Raw genomic sequence first — 7,439 nt, 5'->3', positions numbered from 1 at the left:
TTCTTATATATTTCACTTTCGAATGATTGTAATCTTACATAAAGACAATTTATTTTCAATATTACGCAATTACTATTATTATTATTATTATTTCATGTCCTTTATTAAGGATAAGAGTTTTCTATGTATTCAGCCGTCTAAGCTCGTCTCGTGATGCGACATTCCAATTTTTGTATTGAAGAATAAAAATAAAGAAGTATATTTTTATTTATTTCTTATCTAGGAAAGTCTTCGTTTTTCATTTCATGTATTATCACCGATTATTATTGATGTAAACCGTATTATAATCTTTAGTGTGGTTAAAATTATTTTGTTATATCATGTACCTAGATATAAAGTACCCACATGGCAAAATATATTTATTATGATGGTAATGTTATTCTTCATTAGTATATCATATTTATTTAAATGTTAAATACTTAATCTATTCATATTACTTCTATTCCAATTAAATGGTGGCAATTTACCCAGAATTTAAATTAAAAACGATTACTTAATGTCCTCAAAACAAATAATGGATGTTTTAATCTACAATGAAGTAGAATAAATATCATTAAGTACTTCAATATAACCCTTCATAATAAACATTAAACAGCTGTTTTTCATTCCATTTTTAAGTAAAGGTCTATCTAGTCTGGCTGGTTTATCTTCAATCTGGTCCAGAGTCGAGCCTCGATTATTATGGGTTGACAATGTCACCGACCCATTGTTACTTGTCTTGACGTCAAACATTACCCTTCCGTCATCTCACTAAACCAACCTCTCTAGAACTCACTATAGATTCTAAATTCAAATATCTAGATTTAATTCATATTTGACGTTGCAATAAGATAACAAACGTAATATACAAAGTAATATAAGGTATAAGAAACATAAATGGTTCATTTGTCATTATGAACTTCTAGCATACATTAAGCGTACAATGAAGTCAGAATGTAAAACGAAATCATTAAACCTTAATGAGTTAATCATTTTTAAGTGTTCATTACTGAGTGTACAATGTGACAGATAAAGTATTTATTATAACGATAAGTGTTATTGTACTACATTTCTGAGGTTATATATATTGTGATGTTTATTTATGTCACTGGATACACAGGAACCGGCGACCTACATAACTAATTTTCGTAATTTTTCATTTAATTCAATGGCTATTTTAAGCCTTTTTTTAATTAACGAAACTGATAATTAACAAAAATTTAAAAGCATTTTTTAAAGGTCCGCTGCCTTGATATTCAGGAAAAATATTAAAAAAATACAATTTTAGAAATGTAAGTAATTGTCCTGGCGATGTTTCTGTGCAAGACTTAGGGCGTAGGACTTACGTCCATAAGGCGTGGCTATTCATAAGTAAACTAGCCTTATTAGAATTGGCACCCTTTAATAAGTACACTCGAAGTTAGTAATTATTGGTTTATTGCTCCCATTATATACATCTTGGAATATGTCTATATGTCTGTTACTCTCTTTTAAATCAACTTAACCAATTAATATTTTTATGAAACAAGTTTGAACGATACGGAAGCATTTTTTATTTCTAACTGTAACATAAAGTAAAAAAAGTAAAGTAACAGCCTGTAAACTTCCCACTGCTGGGATAAGGCCTCCTCTTCTATTAAGTAGAGAGTTTGGGACATATTCCAACACGCTGTTCCAATGCGAGTTGGTGGAATGCACATGTGGCTGAACTTCAATGAAATTAGACACATGCAGGTTTCTTCAGGATGTTTTCCTTCACCGCCGAGCACGAGATGAATTATAAACACAAATTAAGCACATTTATATAGTGGTGCTTGCCTGGGTTTGAACCTGCAATCATCGGTTAAGATGCGCGATCTAACCACTGGGCCATCATGTCTAACTGACGAGGACTAAAAGATAAGCGAAGTCGTATGCGACGATTCTATTTTGTTAATCTATATTTCATTAAAGACATATTTTGTTCTCTAATTAAACTTCTTCAATAAATGTATTATGAACTTAATAAACGGTTTTTTTAGTTACGAAATATCGATCCTTTTTTCGGTCGTTAGACGAGTGACATCCAAAAGAAGATGCAAAGTTTTTCTCCTTTTTTTGTAGTCGTTTAAAATCGATTACCATCTTACTACTAAACGTTGTATAACGTTACCATAATAACACAAGGCTTTGTTTTCATTTACATGACAAATTCCTGATAAAAGAAGGAATGAATTCGACGTGTGTGGTCTCCCAATATAATAATAATAGCCATATAAACATCAACACATAACCCAGATAGGGTGAAGTATGTTTGAACTATGTGTTTAATAAATTATTATCATCCGAAAAGCCCGTGCTGTTCGTTGGAACTATAGTAACTATATTTCCGTGAAAATGTTATTGAAAAATGAAAATAAATATAAATGTGAATTAAAATCTGCTTCAAGCGTTTGAAAATGTTACTAGTGATGTAACTATTTCTAATATTAATAAAGAAATACGTGAGCGAGATATTTTTTTTAAACTAATAAAAAATAATCAGCAATTACACTGTTGCACGGCTTTGGTTTAACTCAATGGGGTACTCTTGATACATTTATGTAAAAAAACTAGTAGTTGCCTGCGGTTTCGCTCGCGATTTAAGATGTTTTTTGCCATTTGTTAAGCAAAAAAGTAGCTTATGTGCTACTGCTTATGCTTATGCCCTTGGAGTTCAAGTTTGCTTTATACCACATTTCATCAAATTCGATTCAGCGGTTTGGTCGCGAAATATCGAAAGACAGACAGACCGACAGAGTTACATTTATAATATTAATATAGAATATACATAATATTATTATAAAAAAAGTTAAAATTAATAGGCGAGCATTGCTCGTTAATAAGTAACGATAAATATTGTCACAAAATATACTTTTTATATCAATTAATTGAACCCCAGAAACACAAAAAACATAGTCTAAAGCATCGTTACTTATGAAGCTTACTAATATGAAGGCTGTTTTTGATGAATTATTGACAAAGGTCCAAATAAATAAAACATTATTTGCTGTTCCTAACCGAGATTCGTCCATACTTGACTCTAAATCAGTAGCCGGACAACCTTTGACGCCACTATAATTTTTTTCAGTAATTTTATTACCATCAAATAAATATTTGTTTATTTTTTGCCTCATATAAGTAACACTTGTTTGAAGTATCATCATTTAAATAGCTTTGAGGATGAGGAATTTTAATAGACGAAGTATAGTATGGATGATATAGGACAAAATGGGAAAAACAACGATGAATGGTTATCATAGCTGGGGCCATAAAACAAAGGACAAGCCAGCACGACTCACATCATGCTTTTGTTTGCGATACCACTTTCCCTAATGAAGCCAAACGTGTGGCTTGCCCCTCATACTTCAATTTAAAAAATCACATTTTACTAAAAAATGTTTTATTACAAAGTGATTTTTTTACAATTTTTTAGAATATAAATTAACGAGTATTAAAAAAATACTTTCCTTTGTTAAGTTCATGTACTTTTACAATTATCTATTTATTATTCATAAACTTTATAGCGATAAAATTATTATTAATTAAAATTATACATGCATTACAAAAAGTTATTTATGTTTATAATAATCGATTGTTACACACGTCTAATAAGCAAAGTAAAATAAAAGCTTGTAAAAATAAAGTTTATCCGAGTTATTCTTCAATCAACGTCGGATAACGTCGGATTGATCACTCCGAGCCATAGTCTCGGCTACTTTTATGGAAGCATTTTTGAATATCGCATTGAAAATATTTTGAAATGTTATCAACAAAATCAGATTTATATAAAAACTAAATTCAACTATAAAATTTAAGAAATATTTACGTTATGTATTATTGCTTTTTTAAATGCTAAATTCACGTCTAAATTGGGATGAAACTGAGATGCGCTATGCAAGTATGGTTACTGATCACTATCAATTATTCTACCACAAATCGTTAATATTATATATTGCTACGAATGCCACACCCCAGTTTTAAGGGGGGCTGCTTAACCAGTTTCATTACAACCACAAGGTTACATTACATCTTTGAAATCAGAAGTTTGACAGTGTAAAAAGGGTGTTTGTCAGTTACCCGACAATCACAGCTAAAACTCTTTACAGCTAGAAAGTACTTTGGTTTGGATTCCTTACATTAACAATTAATTATTAGCGAGGTTATTTAGATTGTGTCCTTTTGTAAAATTTTCCTTCATTTTCGCGTTAAAACTGGTGTGCTGGTTTTTAGATAATTTATTGTTTCTATTAAAACGATAACACTACACCATAATGCCAAAATTTCAATTCAAAAGTTTTCATCTTACAATCGTAAATTTAAACTTTTTTCTATTTGTTTTATTTATTTGTTCCTGAACGACTGACATTGATCTATTATTTATAATTTTCTCGGTACTTAACTAATTAAATAAATTAAAATTTTCATAATTAGTGAATTATCGCTAATCCAGTGGGATTAGCGATAATACTATGCCAATACAAACATCAGAAGAAATAGATTAACTACGAATTCAACTGCAGTTCTATTCTTTAAAAACTCACTTTTCTTATGTGAATTTTTGCAAACCGACTTCGTTATTTTTCTATTTTTATGCAGCTAGCCTAATATGTGTTATTATCGTCAATGTTGTACATCACGTCATGACATTTCACGATCGTTACCTGCGATGAGTTTTGAATTTGTTCTTACAGAATAGTTCTACGATAATTTAATACATAGCTAGATACAGAAAGACGAATGTCAATACATTCTACATTCATATTTTGTTCAAAATACGTTGTTGGTACTAAATACTGACTGAAAATTACATTTGTGACTTTTTAATTCGATTCTTTTTGATTTTTTTTTTTAATTAAGTTTTAATGCAAAGAATGCATACGCTGCTTGTAAGTACTTCTACTCTGTTCACATAGGAAATGCAAAATATGTAAACAAACAAATTTTCATCAACTGTTTTGTGTTTCACGTGTAATGAACATTCCGAAATGGTTTGCGTAACACTGCATTCACTTTGATACGACCTTAAAAATATTATTTTTTGATTTATTCAGCAATTAATAAAATCAGTAAGAACTTATGTCTTTCTAAAGATATTTTGACATAACATATATTTGTATATGTATTTTTTATCTTTTTACGATAATTATTAAAGGCTATAGAAATATAAGGTACATTTGATTACCATCAACCATGCCCTTATATTTAGCCATAGATAGCAAGCGATGGTGACAATCCGCCATCTTTGTTTGAATAGTGCATAGTATGCATATTCTATGTGACTTGGCTGACAAGTTACTGGCAGAGATCGAGTAGCATTGGCATATGCATTACTATATTTTTAAAATATGAAGTCATTTATCCGAATAGCTCGGCGATTTCTGGTCGAATGTATAATTCAATTCTGTAACATAAAATAATTTATATACAAATACTTCCGACATAGTCACCGACCATAATGTTTTGATACAGCATTTCGCAGCACAATAAACAACAATCTATTTGCTTTTCATTAATATTTATAAAGAGGATTGTGCTGATAAATAGCACGCATTATTTTACAAACTTTTTCGAATTATTTACTCACGTAATTATGTTGACAATACAAATGTTGTGTTTTGTTCTTATCTAATCATTTTGTTTACGCATGCATGGTTATGATTCTTTAAAAGTATGCCCATCAAACAATTTCGAACGTAGAAAATGTTAAATAATAAAAATAATAACGCTTATGACAGTTTGTGACAGTTGAAAATCTGATATAATTTAATAACATTAATAAGTACTCCTTTGTGCAACACCCTCATTCTTAAATTAATGAATCCATACGATTATTATTAATAAATATTACTATACTCTCTTTCCTTTATCAAATAAATATATTATTTTAGTTATTCAATAATTAAACACACGATACGTACTGAAACTTTCTATATTTCTGTCCTCCCCTTTATTTATGTAAGGATAAGGGTAAACTAATTTGGCTTAATTGAAAAACGTTATATGCTAATACAAATAACATATCAAAAGTAGCTTATTATATGTGATATGTAACTTGCTACGTATTTTAGCTGCTCAATGAATTTAGCAGAAACATTTTGAGTGTAGAATATAGCAATCGCAAATATCTCAGTGGAAGAATATTTTTTTGTTATTAAGTATATAAATATATGTATAATCGAAACCATCTTGTAAAATAACTAAATTCCCTTCATACTAAAACGCAGATTTTCGTAATTCCTAAAGAAAAACGAGGAATAGCCTGCGAGATCAAGTATCAATTAAAAACGACAAGCCAGCGTCGTCATTTTTCTGTTATTAAGAACGGAATAAAACTTTTGTCAATCCTTTTGCTGTTGAATTAACGTTTTAAATTATGCTATTATATTTATAATTAAAAGCGCAATTTTAGTAATGATAAATATAAGTTAACATTATCTAACAAGAAAAGGAATAATATATAAGTATAGATATAGTACATAGTAACAATGATATATACCTACAAATAATTCAATGAGTGTCATAGATCACATAATCTGGCTTTGGCGAAATGGGGCGTATGATACTCGTAATATGGATACGCGAAGATCAAGATATATTGCCTGTCAAAATTGAATTATAAAATTTGTTTAAAATTTATTGCTTAAAATAAAATAGGGCAAAGGAACTAAAAGATACGACCCAAAAACCGATTAGTTATTCACATTTTATCCGACTTTGTTCACTATTTTTTATATTACAGAGATATTATTATGATGTTATTATGTACGATGTATAAATAAAACTGTAAAAGATGAAATTGTTATATTATATTCTTAATATTTAGTCATTTATGTAATCTACGGTGGTAGCCGTACCTTCAATCAAGAAAGTCTTATTATATTAATTTCTTAAAATAAAATTCAACTATTTGTTAAAAGAGTATTAATATACAAATTCAATAACAACAAAAGTTTTTCAGACGAGATAACACAAGAACATCTTATTGAAGATAAAAATCTATAGGTATTGATTACAATCTCCCACAATCTTCACTTAAGTTTTTAGTCAACATGATTCCATCTGTAACAATTATACGACTGTATGTTTGAAGACATAAGTGTTTAAATTTAACTCACTGTTTAGTAAACATTAAGATAGTTAAATCAAATAAAGTAATTCACAATGCGGTAAAAATGATATTTAATTTTCGAACGCAAACCCTTTGAATAATTTTTAATTAATTCATTTTTGAACGGAAACGACGCTACCAACTACACCATATAAAGTATTTCACAGGTGACACTGCGGATGTTACTTCTGGCAATGCAGATAAATTTGAAATTTCCCACGCAAACGTATTTAACCTCTCCGCGGAAACGCCTTCAGTAAAATAACAATATTTGAATTAAACACCTTAAAACAATTGAAGCTTCGGACCCACCAGACTATCAGGTTCACAA

The sequence above is a fragment of the Vanessa cardui genome, chromosome Z (genome assembly GCF_905220365.1).
Source record: "Vanessa cardui chromosome Z, ilVanCard2.1, whole genome shotgun sequence".
Classification (NCBI taxonomy): Eukaryota; Metazoa; Arthropoda; class Insecta; order Lepidoptera; family Nymphalidae; genus Vanessa; species Vanessa cardui.
This window is presented reverse-complemented; position numbering follows the sequence as displayed.